The sequence below is a fragment of the Cyprinodon variegatus genome, unplaced genomic scaffold, assembly GCF_000732505.1.
Source record: "Cyprinodon variegatus isolate N-32 unplaced genomic scaffold, C_variegatus-1.0 Scaffold578, whole genome shotgun sequence".
NCBI classification, from domain to species: domain Eukaryota; kingdom Metazoa; phylum Chordata; class Actinopteri; order Cyprinodontiformes; family Cyprinodontidae; genus Cyprinodon; species Cyprinodon variegatus.
In genome coordinates this window covers 289450-309054 of record NW_015151031.1, presented here as the reverse complement: position 1 = coordinate 309054, position 19605 = coordinate 289450, and the positions used below count along the sequence as shown (strand labels likewise).

Below are 19605 nucleotides of genomic sequence, written 5' to 3'. Positions count from 1 at the left end.
ATATATTAATTCAATCCAAACAAATAGTCAAACTCAATAATGAAAATACCATACATCACATCAACCTCCCGCCTCTTCAATTATCTAATGGTACAGTCCTGTACACACCTGCTTGGAGAGTGAAACAGCAGAGGTGAGTATTTCAAAATATTTTAAATATTTAATGTCCCTTTTATAAATAAACAAAAAAAATATATATATTTTAAAGTGAAATCAATTTACCTTTTTACAAAAATAAAAACAAGATGTGGCCAACCAAAGAACCAAAACCCAAACAAATATAAACCAATGTAGAAAACCAGATCCTGTGTTTAGCTGCTACTATGGCCAATATACAATTAACAATGGCTCATTGTTACAGAGCTATAATAGCAGCAACTTTTAAACAGAGCTTGCATGAGGAGAAATGGGCTCGTGCATGCTCTTGCAAGTGCATTTTTTTTTTTAAGTGGAGAAGGTCTTTTAAAAAATTTGCAAAAATCCTCCACTATACCTTTAAGAGCTGGCACCAAACAAGCAGTGGCAGTGGTTTAGCAATGGAACCACTTTCATGCATCCACCCCAACTTCACCAAGGGAAAAAAACACACTGCTCTGGTCCTGCAAAAAACTGCTGCAAACAAATTGGTTTCATGCCGTTAAAGTTATAGTTTTGGAAAAAAAAAAATTCAGTAAAGAAGCACAAGACCTGGAACTTGTTTTATGCATAAAGCCAATTTTTAAATTGTAAAAGCCTCCTAAGAGTACTTTATACACAGCAGCATCCCATTTAAAGCCAGAAATAGAAACCTGACTAACTCCAAAACTCTCTTTTGCCTTGAGAAGGAAGCAAAACTGGGAACATTGTCAGTTCACCTCAAACTCCTCTGAGCAACGGTACTCCCAGCTCTGACAATCAAACTTAACATCATACAATAAAAAAGCAAGATTCTCCAGTTACACCTCCTTCTAAATAACAGCTCCAGGAATAACCATTTAGACCACAACAGACACAGTCTGGTAACACATAGTAAAAGGCTTGATGTAGCTCTTTATCAATGACGGATGAAAATTACTAAAAACATAACACAGGTAGCCTTTTGGAGGCCCTAACAGAGATGATTAGCCTTCCACGAACCTCACAGGCCCAGAGTCCAAACTTCTAACATCTCACTCAGCAGCATCAATATCTCTATGCAAACCTGCTCATGTCAACTCAATTTATTTTCCAATATCCCACTGGGTGAGAGAGCAGCTCTCGCCCTGCTTTTCTTTCTCACTCAGAGTCTGCCATCCATCACTCCACAACTCTCTATTTCTGCTCCTCTGCTGTCGCTGCATGTGTCCGACGCTATTGTCTGTTAATTGTCTGTTTCATCCCCTCAGCTGAAGTTTTATCTGGTTTGGTGAGTGAAGCAGGGACCTTCTCTGCTTTAGCCAGACAGGTGAGTCATCGGAGGCAGACAACAACAAAAAAGTCTATTTTGGTTTCTTTAAAGCAATTGTTTAGGACTATCTACATTAGATGACATATTTGGCCTGTTCATTCATTTAGTATAAACATAATTGGTTCTGAAGGATGAAGCTAACAAGCTAAACTGATTGATACCACCTTAAAACAACTCTAAATTCATCTGATATTAAAGTAAATTTGCAGTGCAAATCAAATGGCCATTTGATTTATTTTTAAACCTTTCTTTTATGTTAGGTGGTTACTCTGACAAAAAAACTGCATTAGCTCTGTTGTCAGTGCTTGTTTCCTCCAGGAACATTATGGGTGATGCACCGCCTCCATCCTTAGTTTCTTTGTGTGAAAAATACTAATTGCATGAAGTGTATAATAATTTTCCTTTGGGCTGGGGTCATATTAAAGGTGCTGTAGGAGAGCTTGGAAAAACGGTTCCAGCAAGTTTTATTTTAAAACATACACAACCATGCCTCTCCCTTCGGACTACCCCTCGAAACCACGCCTGCAAAGCACATGAACGTGCATGCTTTCTGTCGAGGCGTTCAGATGTTTCCGAGATCAAGAACGAATCAAGCCGAGATCGAGTGCTCATGACACGAGCTAACAACAACATAATGCTACGTTCACACCTAAAGCAGCAGAGGCAGCGAAAGCAGCTAGTTTACATGCAAAGTCAATGGTTGACGTGCATCGCTGCGCAGCACAAGGTCCTGCAGCGCATCGCTGATCTGGGAGGTGGCAGGGAGACAGGCAGCACTGATGATGCAGAGCGCTATGATCACTCGTCTAAAACAGTTTATTAACGCCTAAATTAACTTAATATGCCGGAAAACATGTTCGCTTTTGTTATCCTGGTGCCTGCAGTTTGGATAACTAAATGAAAAAGCCTTCCGCCTTTCAGAGGCGACCGGGCCAGAGGCTGCTGTTGAATGGGATTCCTAGTGACAGCGCACCGATCTGAGCAGCTCCAACAGAAATAATATTTGAAGGCAGGATGGTAATCTGGATGAACTGACTGCACTGACGATGTTTTCAGGTGGACTTTCTCACTTCAAAATAGATTCTACTTTTTACCCACTGATTACAGCAAATATAGCTGTCATTGTTACAGGCAAAGAAAGGATAGGGTAGCTCCGCCAAACGTGCATCAGACCCACTTTTTTCACTGCCCAGCAGAAGCAGCAGAGATGCTTCAGCAGCGCATCAGAACTAAACTTGTTCGAGCATAAAAAAATTAAGCAGCATACGCATTTTTGCTGCTCTTGCTGCTTTAGGTGTGAACGTAGCATAACAGTGGCTAGCTTCCAGCCATGGCGTCCTGCACGAGCATTGGGGGGGTTTGATTCGTTCATGAATCAGGGTACATGCACAGGGGGCAGGGACATGCGGACAACCATGATTGACGTGTCAGGAACCAATCGTGTACAACGGACCGTGTTTTGTGATTGGTTGAGGTTAATCCTTGATTATTCACTGTAGCGGGGATATTTATTTTAGTTTCACTTTCTTCTATTTCACTGCTTGCTAAGCGGCTGTAGGGAGATCTTTAAGCCACATGACAAAAAAAGTGTCCTAAATGGGACCCTAACCGTCCCCAAACTTTTAATTTTTTCAGCATCTAGAAACATATTCTATTCTACTGAGCAATCTAGACTGAGGTTGTAAAACTAAAGGTCACACAAAAGGTGCATGTTCAATATAATGTTGACATAATAAGAACCATAATAAAAAAAAAATAGACATTTTCATTAAGCCTTTTCTAAATAAAAAAGGGTAAAATAAATCACCCTTTAGTCGTAAAAGGTATAAAACTGAGATAAATCCAATGTTATTAGGTTTTATTGTAATTAACAGTTGGTGTGACAGCAGTGAGAAAATCATTTCTGCCTTGCAACTAAAATTAGCTAAACTTGAGTGACATGACTATGGAAGCAAATGAAAAAGCTGTTTGGATTATCTATTACTAATTTCCTGTATGAGTGAAAAAAATGAATTTAAGAATTGTAAATTAAAAATCTTTTTTTTCATGCATTTTAATTTTCAAATTTGAAATTTAAAAATGAATTTTGGTAAGTTTTTGCAGGGACATTCTTCTACAAATTAAATGTAATTTTTTTCTATTGAATATTTTAACAAATTGACTAAATGAGCTCTCTTGAAGAATAAAATGATAATGCAATTTGAGTTATTTACCTTTTATTTTACTTATAAGTCAAGAAATGCAGAATTATTTTGAAAATGAAAAAGCATTTCTATTAATCCATTATGAAATTGGGACCCATTTGCTTCCATAGATGATTATTTTTTTTAAACTTTTACAGAATCCCATAGATGACCTTCTAACCTTCATGTAATATTTGTTTTCCTCAATCTGATTCCAATATAATGCATGGATATCAGATGGATTTATTATTACACCTCTACTTTAAAGTTCTGATCAGACAATCAGTTTTAAAACCCTCATTTAGAAAGTGAAAGAGGATCAAATAAATGCTGATTTACAGTATTATCAAAGGGATCAGTCTTTGTAAGGAGTTTTTCCTTTTATTGCTGAGCATCTGCCCTCCTCTGCACCTGATAAATCAGCCATATCCTCACTCTAAGAAGTTTCAAATCACTACAATCAAAAACTAAATCCCATTTATTAACAGCACCATCTAAAAAAGCTGCAGATCAACACCAGTTTTGCCATTTATATGTATCAACTTCATCCACTCTCTCATGTCTCCTTTACAATTGAGGCCACAGAAAAGGCCATTTTAAATTCATGCTGCTCTGAGATCAGCCAACAGCCAACCCAAGCACAGACACAAGGGGCCGGCCGGCCGGCTGCGATGGAATACACTATCGACCAAGCAGGAATTCATCAGCCGCTATAATTAATCTTGTGGGAAGTGGTTGCTGAATCTTTTAGCGTTAGTGGGAGAGAGTGAGTGAATTTCTCTGAGCGTGCCTCGGAGAGAAATAGGGCGAGACTACATGATAACACTGGAGATACCTCTCAGTCAGACCAGATCGCACACATACAGACAGACCACACATTTAAAATGCTAGGCAAGCCAAAGGAGGAAGCTTTTTTTGCTCACATATCATGTAAAATTTACATTTTCTAACCAAAATATCCCTTTTTGCTGTATTATAGCACCTTTTAAGTCAGGAGGCTCTAAAGATGCGAGATATGCAGCATGGTGATCTGAATAAGCAAAGTGGTGACTGTAAAATGGGGCAGCTGTATCAAAAGAGGCTAAAACAGCTATCTGTGTCTATGCAAAGCATCACATTACACCTGCTGTCACCCTCCGACTTCACTCCATACAAGGCAGCATGAATAATTCATCCATCGCCGCTTTGTCAACTACTACACCTCTGTTAAGCTGGAGAATTTCTCAAACTGCAGCCACCATTCATGAAATGACATGTTTATCCTGTAACAGCGGCTTAGATAGAGAGATCTGTGAAAAAAGTGCAGCCTTGTCACTCACAAAGCAGACCACATGGTCCGTCTTCATCTTCAGCTTCTTCTGGACTCTACAGTCATGCTTCACAGATCTGCAAATGCTACAAACTCTGTGGTAAAAAAGGAGGCGAATGTCAGGAGGTCTGGGTGCCTACCTTTGTTAGGATCCCGGTTGTGTTTGTAGGGTGGATTGTGCTGTGAGCTCAGCAGCCCAGCATGCAGCCTCTCCTCTCTGTCTCGCTCCCACTGAGAGCTGGGGTAGACTAAGAGTGTGTGTCAGTGCGAGCCCTCTCGCTGGCTATTGTTAGAGGGGAGAGAGCCAATCTGAGCATGCTCCAGCTAAACATGAACAGCCCTCACGGTAGGCATGGAGACAAGGAAGCGGCTCCGCCGGTCAAGTTGTGAGACGCTTTTCAACTGAGCCTGATGCCGGCAGGTGCTGCTGCTGCTGTGTCATGATCCTGGCCATGTTCCACCACTTGACTAATCCCTAATCCTGCATTTACTTTTCAAATTCCCATCAGTCAGACCAAAGTGACAGCTGCTTAGTCGGATCATGACCTGGATAATACTCAGAACTTCACACTGTGTCCTGTAGAAATGCAAAAATTATCTGCAGCATGACCTGATGAATTTTGACCCTGTGAAAGGTAACTTTGCTGCTGTCATAATTACAGTAGGAATGCATCCAAGCAGAATCTGAAAGGGCGCTTGCCTGATGCCGTGGAAACCAGAATACGACAGAGCTCATCTGCATAATTCATCCCATATTAAACTGGGGGGGGAATACATTTCTGATCTAGGAGTTCCCCTCACCGTAGTTTTGAAAAGCAAAAACAAAACAAAACAAAACAAAAAAACATTTTTAGCACCATGTTGGCAACATATCTAAAACAAAGTGGATAGAAGAAGAAGAGTATAGTAGGATCAATAACTGCAACAGTGTCTTCATAGTAGGGCTGGGTAAAAAAATCGATTTAATCGATTTTGAATCGATTCCTTTACATTTTTGCAAAATCCATTTCTAGGGAATGAGATCGATTAGTTCGCATTCAAATGAGCAGGAAAGATGCACTCAAGATTATTTCAAGCCAGACGGCTGCAAATATAGGCAATATGTTGACTGACGACATTAACAAACGGGGGATGACCAGCAAACACCCTGTAGTTGTTCCAGACAACGCTGCAAATATGGTTTGTGAATTGAAGATAATGCAGCTCATGCATGTCTGCTGTGTCCCCTCTGTGTCACGTCTGCTTGCTTGAGTGACGCTTCACTTTTACACTTTTCACAAACAAGTTTGCACTTTTGAGACAGTGTTGTTCACCTCTCAAGTTTAACTGTCCGATTTACAAGTTTGCACTTTGTGTTAATATGACGGGATAAAATAAAATACATTAGTATTTTTAAACACAGTTGAAGCACTTTCATTATTATAAAAACAGATAGAATCAAAAGTAATCAATTTAGAACTGCATGAATCAAAATCGAATCGATTCAGGACTTTGGTGAAAATAACCAGCCCAACTTCATAGATTTGCCTAAAAAGTCCATCAGTCAGCTGCAGCTGATCCAAAACTCTGCTGAAAGTAGAACACATCAGCCCGGTTCTGAAGTACACTGGTTCCCTGTAGCTCAGAGAATAGATTTAAAATCGCTCTGTTAATCTATAAATCACTGAATGGATCAGCACCTTTAATACAAAACAGATTTGTTGTCAGTGCATTAACCTCCCAGAACCCTAAGGTCTTCTAGTTCCAGCCTACTCTGTTCACCCAGAACTAGAACCAAACATGGAGAAGCAGCATTTAGATCCTATGCTCCACTGATCTGGAACAAACTCCCGTATAATTCCTGAAAGCCTGAGTTCTTTAAAGTAAAAGTTAAAACCCCATTTGTTTAGAGCTGCCTTTGACTGTTGAATTTACACTGATGTATTAGTATAAGGTTGTGGTCCAACTGTTTTATTGTTTTACTGCCTGCTTTTATTATGTTTTTTTAATCTTTATTTACTTTTATTCTGCTTTTATTTTACTGTTTAATTAATGTAAAAATGTTGAATTGTCTTTGTAGTAAATTGTGCTTTTATTGGGAATAAATATGTATTTAGCTATGTTCCTTTAGTTTGAAAGTTTTTGCAATATTAAAATGTATTGAAAGTTATTATAAAACATCAAAGATAAACAGATTGAATAGAAAAATGCTGTTTTTTACAATGTGCAAACCACATCAACAAATCTTTTAAAGGTATAGAGGACAATGTTTTATTTCCGGGTGGATCATGTAAATAAGTGGTCCTCCTTATTGTCAATCATTCTCCCTTTTCTGCTCTGGTGTAAATATGTTTACGTAAGGCCGTCCTACATGCTCGTCCTGTTAGCCATCTTTTTCTGCTCATGCGCACTTTCAGGCTTGTGGTGAGCTAAGGTTTCAGACATTTATTGAAGCTCAACTTTCTCACCACGGTTCTTTGAAAATGGCAGAGGGTCATGAGAGAAAACGTGTCTTCGAAGTGTACGCAAAGAAAAGAAAGGCATCAGAAGAGGCAGCTATATCCCAGAATGCTCTGCTCAGAGAGCTCTCCTCGCAAAGCATTATGGGATTTGCTGTCACAGCGGCCCGCTGTCGTTATAGGCTGTTGTTACCCAACAGTGGCGACTAATAACAAAGATGGCGCAGGCACCACGCAGGGGAAAGTACGTGACCAACGGGAAGCGAAAAGTAGTGATCATCTGGCCAAACAATTGGTTAATCATTCTCACTATATATATATATATATACAGTATATAGTCCCTGTTCTATATAGTGATTGAGGGATTTAGGGGTTAGGGCGGATGTTCAGACAAAGTAAGCTTGTATGAGCTATGAGAACAGCAACTTTTAAACAGAGCATGCAAGAGGAGAAATTGGCTCAAGCATGCTCTTGCACGAGTGGAGAAGGCGGGTCTTTAAAAAAAAATCACGGAAATCCTCAACAATACCTTTAACACAACTACTTTATACATATTCAAAAACAAAACAATACAACAGAATGAATTTGGGTTTAAAAACCAAACAGTGTCGTCAGTATAATGTCAGTAGGAAGCTCATACTTCAATGTGATCCAGTTTTCTCATTAATATGCAAACTTATTCACATAGCAATATGCTCCCAGTCTAATCAGCTCTGCTGCGCTGGTGCAGGAATATTTGTTGTAAGACTGAACAATATTTATAGGGAAACTTAATGCATAAATATCATGTAGCTGTGCCATAAAGAAGGTGGAGGGGAGGCTGTGTTGTCAGAAAGTCCCCCTCACTGCAGAGTGCTGTAATGCTGCTTTAATGTGTTTACTGTTTGCCTATAGCTTATAGTGGAACACGCAAGAATAATACAGCCATGACTTTGAGCCACCATGAAGCCATCAGTCCAAATATGAATGTTATGTTTGTATAATGAGGGAAGAAAGTATTTTTGAGATGTCAAATACTTAAAAAAAGCCTTCAGAGCAAATTCTCACTCAAAGCCACCTTTTTTAAAATTGTGCACATTTATTCAGCACCCTGTGGTGAATCCAATCTGATTCCTCCATCATACATGACAGCCAGAGAGATTTCCTGCCTTCACTGCGGCTCCTTTAGTGGCGGTGGGGGGGTTCTTCTCGCTATAATCGGCTGCTCTTCTGCATTTCAAGGCTGCTTTCCCCTCAAAATACGCACAGGAAAGGCTTGTAAAGTCTTTCTTGGATATTTAGCATCTCCACTGCGGATCAGAAAATCGATGGGCTGACTTCAGAGGGGATAAATCACAGGATGGACGTAGCCCTGCGTATTTATGGTGAAGCACGCAGAATATACAGCATGTAATTACAGCCACAGTGGCCATGCTGAAATCCATTTTTTTTTTTACATTAATTGATGGCTGGTCGGAAACAGTAATGATCATGCGTGCTGCACATGCAGGTCATGTTGCAAAACAGCCAGATGCTTTCAGCAGGTTGGAGGATTTTAAAGTGTTAATACACAGGAAAGCTGCAAAATTTAAAGTATTTATACTGTGATGCTTGTTTTAATTAATAATCAATCGTTTTTTTTCCCTCTTTCTGTTGTTATAATAAATAACTGGCTGGATGATGTAAATAGTTAATTAATGGAAATTTGAAATTTGTGATGCTAACTTACAGTATCAAAAAGTCCATCCGTCCATTTTTTATTTATTAGTTAGAGTTTTTTTATGAATCAAAAATGTGACTGGCTTTTAATGTGGTTATGATATTATTTTCTGGGGAACAGAAGAAACGAGTGGAGACTACAAGTGTTTAAAGTCGGTTCAACTAGCAAGTTCTAAACACTTGTAGTCTCCACTCGTTTCTTCCACTCGATGATTTTTTGGTCGTCTCTATTGAAAGACTATAAAAAAACAAAAATCTCTAATATGCAAACTTATTTCACTAGGAAGACTTTGACTAGGCCATGCTAACTGAGTTTTTAAGTGGAATAGTTTTGTTAAAAACTGTAGCTCTGTTTTGAAGCAACTATTAAGCCCCCTTCATAGTCAGCATGGTGCATTCAGGGTATTCCGGCATTATGCACTCTGCCAACAGAACTCCTTATGGGTCTCATCTGATAAAGACTTCCTGTTTAAACTCTTCCATAGATGTCAGATTTGCAAAGGTGTCCAGTCAACCTGTTTCTCTCACCAACAGGTGTGGCTCTCCACATCTCTGGGGTTACCTTTGACCTCTTGGCTGTGTAGGTAGAAGAGGATGTCTAGTTAAAGTTTGGAATTACAGTAGGTTTTATCACATTTTTGGAAAATAGAATAAAAAATGTGTGACCTTGCTTTTAATTGTTTTATTTGAGAAATTGTTAGAAAAAAAACATTCTAAAAATAAGGCATAATACTCCTTTTCCTAACAGTTCTATGGTACGTTCTGTGGGTTTAAATTTTCTCAAATTGGCTTTAATCTGAACTTCCATAACTAAGCAGTTTTTGACTTTACCACTTAGCTGCTGGAAAAACAAAGGACATCTGGGGAATCTATTATAGATAAGATGCTGGTACAATTGTAAAGGTGGGTCACCAACCTTTTTAAGGCTACTTCATGGCTACTGAATCATAGGAAGGGCTACCAATACTGACCCATGAACAAAAAGGGTCAGAGTTCACCTAAACTTCCTCCATAATAAAGTAATTTTTATTATTAACTTCTAATATCTTATTTTCTTTTAAATATTGTCATCTTGAAATTTCTATAATATGATGAAATGATCTATAAATGATAAGAAAGGAAGAGCAACAGAATAAAATAAATCTTTAAACGTAGCCCACTGGTGAGTTGTTCTGTTTTTAGAAGACGCTGAGGGCACCGCATGTGGTCCTTGAGGGCCCCTTGGTGCCTGCGGGCTCCAGGTTAGTGACCCCTGGTATAGAGAGTAGAACTGAAAGCAGTTATAGAAAAGCAACAAACTCTAATTTTTATATTTTTTTTTACCAGTGTTTCATTGTCCTTACACTGTCACAAGTACAGGGCAACGAAATTAACTCTCTGCATTAGACCAAAGCCCTTGGGAAGCAGTGGGCTGCCATTGAGCGGGACCCGGGGAACAGTGTGGGGTTAAGAGTCTTGCTAAGGGACCCAAAGTGGCAGTCTAGGGGAGTGGGGTTTGAACTCACAACCTCAGGATTCTAAGCACAATGCCCTAACCACTCCCCAAAGCAGACATTAGCGTGAAGGGTCTTGCCTAAGGACCCACACTGGCAGCTCATTTCCCCCAGCTACGATACGATCACTTGAGCTAGCCGGCCAGAAGAACTAAAATATACTGTACTCCAAAAGTGCAAATTCCTATTGGATAACAATTATGCAACTATAAACATAAACATAAAACGTTATAGGTAATTGTGTCTATAATGTTCCATTCTGAGGTCAGTTTTCTTTTGAGCAGCATTGTTTTTCTGGTTTGGAATCACAAGAGAGAAAGCTTTGCTGTGAGGACATTACTATATAGATGTAACTGCAAAAAGTTTTTTTTTTTTTTTTGCCGTTATCGGGCCAATGTCTTGGAGGTAAAAACCCACAGAATCAACATGAGATGCATTCCCTCCTCTCAATTGGGGGACACACAGTTGGATAATTTATAAGGGCTTCACCGTTGGCTCAATTATTCATCAGGTGCGTCTGTGCTGCGGCTAACTCACATGCGTACCGTTCACAGAGGAAATGGGTGAGCGGGACGTTTGTGGGTGAAAACTCAATAAGAACTTGCTACAGTGTACTTTTTTTTAGGTCTGCTAAATTTAGCACCGCTTTCATGCCTGCAGGGAATGGCCGCATTAAGAGAGGAGATGAGACAGCTTTTTGTGTTGACTTAATAACCCTGAGGGCCTGAGAGCATTTAGCATTCAGCCAACCCAGCAGGAATCAAACACCTCATGGGGTCCCAATGATTTGGATCATTTCTCCGTATCATCATACACAGATCCTGAAGAAGACATAATGGAGTAAAAATAATCATCTTGTTCAACCAGTAGAGTCTTCACTGGTTCCAACAATGGTCGCCACTGTTTGCTGTTCTTGGAAGGAACAAATCATTGTTGTTGACCATTTTGGTCGAATGGATACGTTTACATTTAAAGAGGGGGAAAAAAGGACGTCATAAAAATGTCTACTGCCATGTCGCTCCTGCGTGATTGCTTGGCAACCACAATGGCATTGTGGGTCATGGTGCTTTTGCTTGATGCCTGACAATCCACAGTGGGATGGGAGACCGGGTGGATGCTAAGCAACATAACAATGCACTACAGAACACAGTGACACAGTTACACAAATGTAGCCAGAGGCTCGCCCTATTGAACTACATTCACACCATCAACTGGGTCTTTGTCCGGTGACACAGAGTTTAAAACAGGTCATCACAGCATGTTTTTAGAGTTAAATGACTTATCTGGTCTGGAGTTGGTTTCACTTGCTGATATTGTGGTTTTCGCAAGTCATTATCCATATAAATTCCACATAGTTTAATAGGCCACTCTTTCCTGATTAAATCCTAGACAAATGATTCACTGTTTTAGTCAACATTTTAATGTGTGACCCCGAAATCCAACTGCGCTCCAGACTGCCTGCGCAAAAGAAAAGCCTACACCCTCCGCTGTTCCTCCCGTCTTGATCTGCTTCGCCTTCTTCAGAGCTTGAGGAGAGCATTCTCTATATTATCATTAAATTCATAGGAGCAAAAGATGCAGAAATGAACGCCTAATTTAATATGACATATTAATAAAAAATCCCCATCAGCAGCCGGCATATGTGCGCTTTCTGCCCAAATATTTTCTTTTTGTTGTGGATTTTTTTTAACAGGGATAACTAGGATCATATAAAATTGATTTGTATGAACCAATTAAGTTGTGAGAAGCGCTCTTGGAAGTTGTGACTGGATTTGATTAAACTTTAAAAACTCTTGGTATAAGATAAATATTAAGATCGAGATAAGAAATCTGCTATTTTGAAGTACCAATAGTTTGTAACCAATCACTTAATTAAACGGTGTTAGTTTTCGGGAATCTATAAGAATTATGCTATAATTTTTAGATACCAATCTATCGTTACTATATTTTTATTTAACAAACCAGATCTTCTCGACGTTCTTTTTCTTGTTTGGTGCGATTGCAGATGCGGATCTTGACCTGGCCGGACCAGAGCGGAGTAAAAATTAGCTCGGCACCGTATCTTGGCGGTAACAGACGCCAAGATACGGTGAATATGTATAACAGAACAGTGACGTGCGGAGGAGTAGCCGCGGATGTGGAAGAGCTCTCATTAATGAACATGACAGACAAGTAATTCTCACTTCCTGTTGTTTCTTCTTGGCTTCATAAAGTGGACAATATTGGGTTAATGATGAGGACAATGGCAAAGTTGCATTAATGTAAGGACATTGCATTATGGATCGCATGCAGCTTTCCTTCAATTTAGATGTTTTTCCAGCCTAAAATCAAAGAAGATAAGAGAGCATGTTAGTATTAACACTAATACATGAAAAACAAAAATTATATACATATGAGTATACTAAAAAATGCTAAGTCAGATTTCTGCCAGTGTGCATGCATACATTCTGACATGTATTGCACATATTTAGGACCTCTGCTATATGTTTAAATTTCTTACAGTAGCAATACTCACACCATCTATTCAAATGCATCATTATCTGTTTGTGCTAATGAGATTCACTCAGCTCAGCATGTCAGATGCTTGAAACTGAAATTGTAAATGATGTGTTTCCTTCCATTCTGACTAATTTAGCCAAGGTTGCTTGTAAAACCAAAATACATTCCCAAGATGGCCTTTTTATTTAAAATAAAAAAAAAGGATAAGAAAAAAATAATGTCTTCTTACAAGTTTAGAGTATGTCCTTCTGATGCAGCAGAATTTTATAACCTTCCCCCCAAATGCTCAATAAAAGCATCTTCAAGGAAGGGCTGGGACTCCTGTCCTTCATTCATTCCTCAGATTTTGAACCAACCAAAACACATTTTTTTAGCATGCCATCACTCATAGCAGAACAGGAACATTTTCAACAACAACTTCAAAAATGACCGTGATCTGCTGGAAATAGGACAGTTACCCTTGTTGTACAAATGAGATTTTATTCACCGGATCTGGCAGTGAACTAGAAAAAAAGTGACTAAACAGAAGCTATGAAATTAACAGACAGATATGCGGAATCATGACGCATCAGCCTACTTTATTATACATTTTCCATCTGTCGTTACTTTGTCTGAAAAGACAGGCCTCGGAAGAACTCAATTAAACAGCGTTTATGTGTCAGATGTTGCATAAGGGAGACACTGTGACCCATACCCTGCCGTGTGTTTTTGAATGGCTGAGGCATGCACCATCACTCTTCAAGCTTATTCTGGTTTATTTAAAGCCCTATGACCAAAGCAGAGCCTTTTATCATAATCAACATGCCTGCAGCCACACAGCGCTCTAAATGAACGCATCTCTTTTGAAAGCAGCCCAGGAAATCCAATTTTCCTTTCAATCTATCCTTTTTACTGCACCATGCTCAATGCTTTTAAAGCTTTACCATTTGTGAAGCATCTAGACCACCAATGACACATTTACTACCATCAGATTTTTCCTTCAGATGAGACTAAAGAACAGCAGTAACACCACTGATATTTGACTCACTAGACTGCTGATGTTTAAACTAATCAGTTCAGTTGGCAAGGCCACATACCAGAACAGAGTACAACTACCTACTGAAAGGCATCTGAACAGACATTAGCGAAAAAGGAAACTTGCCAAACAGATATAGACACACGAGTGAGTTTTCCGTCATTTGGGAAAAGGGAGCGTCTTCTAATTTTCAGAATACATTAATCACATCAGTAGATACAGTAAAAACACAGCTGTTGGCACATTGCACTACAAAAACAATCTAGAAATAAGTAAAAATCTCTTAAATTAAGTAATTTGCCAATGCAATGAGCATTTTACTCTTAAAACAAGATAATTATATAATATGCACTTGAAATAAGACAATGCAATTGTTTTTTTCTTATTTTAAATGTAAATTATCTTGTTCCATTGGCACTTACCTCCTAAATTCAAGAACAAATGCACTTAATTTAAGAAAAATTGACTTATCTGGATTTCTATTTTTTCCAGTATGGAACCTCTGATCTTGGTTAAGCATGGAAGATCAAGAAAGTATTAGCCTCTAAAAAAGAGAGATCAGTGATATTCTGCAGCTCCAAAGACGCAGTTGCTAATAAAGACTACATGCAAAGCAGAAATTATTAATAAACAGTTTAAAATTCAAGTGCAGCAATTTTTACAGCACGAGACTGAAGTCTGGGTCTGCATTTGCACATCAGTGGTGGTGGGGGCTGGTTGAGATGCTTTATAATGCTGAATATTTAGAGTGCAGGAGTGGCTTTCATGGATCTCAACAGAATTGTATTCCATAAATATGAAAATAATAAGCAGTAGCTGTAAACTCTGGGATCCAATTATATTTAAAGAGGAGGAGGTCTGCAAAGAGCATAGCTGTGCCATGGAGTTTGACATCACTGAATAAAGGAATGAACAGAAACCCAAACTTGATTGCTATACTTTATAGTTGACAGCATGCAGAGAAGCTTTAAAGGGCCCTACAGCAGGTTATCGCTTACAGAAAGCTACTATGTGAAGTACCAAAGAACAGACAAGCAGCTTTAAGAATACCTAGATTTTGGAGCTTTTAAAGATATAATTATTCCATTTCCTTATTAAAATCAGGCACAATGTGGTATTTGACTTGATTCATGCATCTCTGAGCAAACCTGATGAGTTCTGCTGCCTGAACATCATCCCTTTACTGTCCTGTAAAAAAAAAAAAAAAGCAGTTTGAGGCTCTAGATATAGCTTCCCCTCCTGGAAGCACCTACCTTGTCTCTGCTGTGCCTGCACTGTAAACAAAAAGCCACATTTCCAGATCAGGAAGGGATTATTTTAAAGCAGAGCACAATGATCTTGATGATTGTGGCTCTTTTAGCAGCTAATCTGTACAGAGACATAAAAGAAAATGCATTTTTAACTAATTTCTAATTAGTGAAGCTCTTATTTGGCTTCAAGAGGTCTTGTTTTTTTTTGTTTTTTCGGTCTTCAGAAGTTGCAAGCAGCACCCAGATGGGGAAAGGCGGCTTCACTTTGAATGCCTTTTTCTGCAGGGTTGAAATAAAACAAATATATTTCATCATATATTTGTCTATGGGTGACTTTTAGAGGTTAAACATGATATACGATCTTTAAACAATGCAGGGGTGAATGGATAACAATTCCTCTCAACCACACGTGATTGATGCAGACCAACACTTATCTAGGCGAACTCTGCTGCTGTAAGCATTTATACAGAGTGCATCACTCTGCAGCTTTATTCAGAGATGGCAGAAAGCAGCATAAGAAGTAGCGGCATTCTTGTGCAGCCTAAAAAATATGGACATTTATTCAGCGATGGGTTGGTGAAAACAAAATAGAGCCAGGAAAACTGTCCCAGCATCTATCTATCCATCCAAAATTCTCTATTTCACACATCTTCAAAGCCTCTTACTTTTATTAATACTGTGAAGTATTAATTTTTAAATACAAGCACTGAACGACTGAAACAATAGAAACAAAGCAAATGGAGAAATGATGTGCACTGTGGTGGTTTAATCCATGGTTTACAACCAATCGCTTCAGGCAAAGAAGATACAGGCAGCCTGCATCCAGACGGATTCCGCTGGGACCCTGCAGATCAGGAAACCCAAACTCCCTGGTAAACACAGACATGTCGTTCCCACTAAAAAACAAAAACAAAAAATCCAAATACTATATCCTAATAAATTGTTAACTTCCGGGTAAATAGCTGCAGCTTAAATCCAAATAAATGTCTTCAGAGTAACAAGCTTCACACAAGCAGTAGAGGCTCCTAGTCTTATTGGCATTCTGTATCAGACTTCATTCAAACACCAGTAACATTCATACACACAGAAAGCAATCTCCTCAGAGGGAATATTTCTGTTGCCAGTAACATGCTTTGGCCTTCACTGTGTGAATGAGAGAACAATGGCTCAGAGGGGAAAACAGGCTGCGGGGCAAAAATCCTCTCAGAGTGCTATTTTTGTTTTTCATTTTGTCAAACAGACACTGATGGGTAATGACTTCAGCGCTCACCGTCAGGAAGCATCTGGCCAGGAATCCCTATTTGCACAATAACAACAAAAGAATCTCCAGTCTGTGTCGGCCCTGATGCTGGAGGAGAGGTTAGATCAGGTGAAACTGTGATTGAAAACAGTCTTTGAATCCATTTTCCCAAAAAACATATTAAATAAATACACTAAGACGGAAATACAGTAAAGGAGGTAGGTAATCATAAATACAAAACAAATAGAAAGGGTAAAAGAAAAAATGTATGGTAAAAAAAACTGCAGTTTCTGATGGAAAGAGGTGAGGACTGTTGGGGCCATCTTTGTAGTGCTTCCACTACATGGAGAGAGCTCACACTGAGGAAGCTTTTATCCTGCTGAAGGCTGTCAGCAGGTTTATGTTTTAAAGAAGAAGTGAATGCACTGACAGGATGCTGCTACTTGCTGAGGGAAACAGCCTTCATTCCTGTGCCAGAACAACAACAAGCCAAACAACAAAAGAGGAAATTAGGGTGTTTGGCGTGCAGAAAGCAATGCCAATATTCAAGGCAAACATTTCAGACTAAGTCACATTTTTTTGTGGTGACATGCGTCAGTGGTTGGGTTAGATATTGATTTAAACTATGGATTTAAAATGAACATATAAGATATGTTAAACTATTCTACAGAATAAACACCTTGATACTGCCAGTGGTTTTAATTGGTCCCTATAACATGGACTCAATGAAGAACATTTCCAGGATTAAAGGACTATAGTCTCTAACCTGTCTCGCTCCGCCTAGCTCCACTCACATACATCTGGGAAACCGCCATAGGAATTGCCTTTACTGAAGGCTGGGCCTTATCAAAACTCCTTGCATATGATTGGATAAGCCACTTGTCATCTTTATCGACGGTCTATTTCAACCACTCACACCGAAGCTAACCCGTGACGCTGTGAGAGNTTATCTGGAACAAACTTCAAGAAAACTGTAAAAGTGTGGAAAGCCTGAGTTCCTTTAAATCAAGACTAAAAACACATTTGTTTAGGATTGCCTCAACTGTTCTAGTTAAAGAGTTCAAATGAAACATCATTAGTTCAACTTAGCCCAAGTGTTTTTAATGTTCTTTTTTGTTTCTGCATTTTTTATTTTATTTTTTTCTGCTTGCTTTGATTCTGTTTTATTTTCCTATATTTTAATCATGTAAAGCACTTTGCATTGTCTTTGTACTGAATTGTGCTACACAAATAAATTTGCCTTGCCTTGCCTTGCCTCACACACAGTAGTCTAGTGGTAAAAAGGGATAAAAGAGGGTTTTTTTTTTTTTTTTTAAAGCAAACATAGCCTAATAATATAGTCTATTAACCTAAAGCAATATGCATGTTATGGTTGTCATGACCTTGACCAATACACCTTACAGTAGAGCTGCAGTCAGTCCCTGTCCGGGCATTGCCATCACTGCCCCTACAGAGTTAGGGACTAATTTCCCACTGGGATCAGCTCCATCTTCATTGTTGGAAACTGCTTTGGGTTTATTTATTTTGCTCAGGCAACTCGTAAGCCCACAGCCCACCAAATGTTGAAAGGGCAATATTATCATCCCCCCTCAACTGGAGTACTGCTCACACCCTCCACCACCTGCTGCTACATACTGTGTGTCATGTAATTTTATAGTTTGAGTGCTGAAGAAGAGCAAATGTCAAGAAGGAAGGTTTTTGTTCAATAACTGTATTTTATATGGAGGAATGCAGAAGGTATGAATTTCTTTCTACATTTAAAAAGAGCACTGAAGACATTAGAAACTGTTTTCACAGATGATTGCAATGGCTGACCTTTTCCCTGAGCAATACGGGCCAAGCCTCCGCCAGGACTGTTTAATTCCACTGCTTCTGCCTCTGTTTTGTGTCTTGCCAGGAAAACAGATGCCCTATAAATCCACTGTTACTAAACAATATGCAATGTGCATAAATCGAGTGGAGAGAAATTTTGGAATCTGAGGCCTAGATACCTCAAATGGACAAATTGTTTTGCTTTTGGAAATGTTTTTGGCAGTCATGGCAGATTATGTGGTTGTCTTTCAGGCCTTATAGGATAGTATAGGATACGGTATCCAATAATTGTAATCCAATTTGTCCGGTTAAGCTTTTCATGGCTTGTTTCCTGTTGTAGTCCTGACTAACCAACCTGGGACCAAGTTGAGACCAAAACCCACGCCTATATCTCATCTCACGATAAAATCTGAAACTTTCCAGCAGCGTAAGTGACAAGGGTTGGGATAAGTGAGGGCAGGAACAAAAATAGATATTGTTTGGAATTCCAATACCATAGATAATTATTATTATCAACAAAAAAATTTAATTATATTTCCATAGTTTTGGTCTTATATGAAGGCACAAAGTCCACAACGACCAAGACAATATAAGCACAGGAAAATACATCAGACAAAGCACCTATGTGCATGTAGGTCATAGTCCATATGTACAAATACATATTTGGTTGAGTCCAAGGCATGACCAAAATCGCAAGTATTGCAATACTGCAGGTTATCATAGTGTGTCTTTGATGATCTATCTAAAAACCTAGAATGAAACTATAAAAATATACGTGCTGACATGGATATCTAATGATATAAAAGCAAAAAATGTACATTATAATATTTTCTTCCCCACCCCATTGACATCTTCAAACTAGAAAAGCACTTGGAGAGCTCAAACCTCCGCCAAGTAGCTCCTTCACCCCGACATATTGTGACTTCCACCTTAATTTAATGCCTGTACTCACAGAATCTTTCAAAGAAATTCCTGGATCCAGGTGGTGATTTGGATTATTAACAAAATGTAATCTCTCTGAAAATTTAAGTAAAATCCACCCATAACTTATATAGTTATTTTAAAAAAAGACAACCCATCGCTGATGAAAAAAAAAAATAATGCTCCTCTGATTCACTTATACCTGATCTACATCACTGTCACATGTCGAAAAAATAGCCACACCCAGGCGCGCTGGAAGCTGTTTCAAGCGAGGGGGGCTGATGGCTGGGTTGGAAAACACATGACGTCATTATGTTGAGG

At 38.9% G+C, this 19605-nt stretch overlaps 1 protein-coding gene across 3 annotated transcripts in view; it reads right to left on the bottom strand.

Moving 5' to 3' along the window:
* LOC107095841 overlaps nt 1–19605 on the bottom strand; it is a 106748-nt gene that overhangs the window by 55942 nt on the left and 31201 nt on the right. The window contains exon 1 of one of the 3 annotated variants that reach the window (XM_015392195.1): nt 5059–5161. The exons of the other annotated variants lie outside the window; for them this stretch is intronic. The gene's annotated coding sequence lies outside the window, so the exon portion shown is untranslated. Of the gene's footprint in view, nt 1–5058; nt 5162–19605 lie in introns of those variants that run through there. 3 annotated transcript variants of the gene reach the window in all.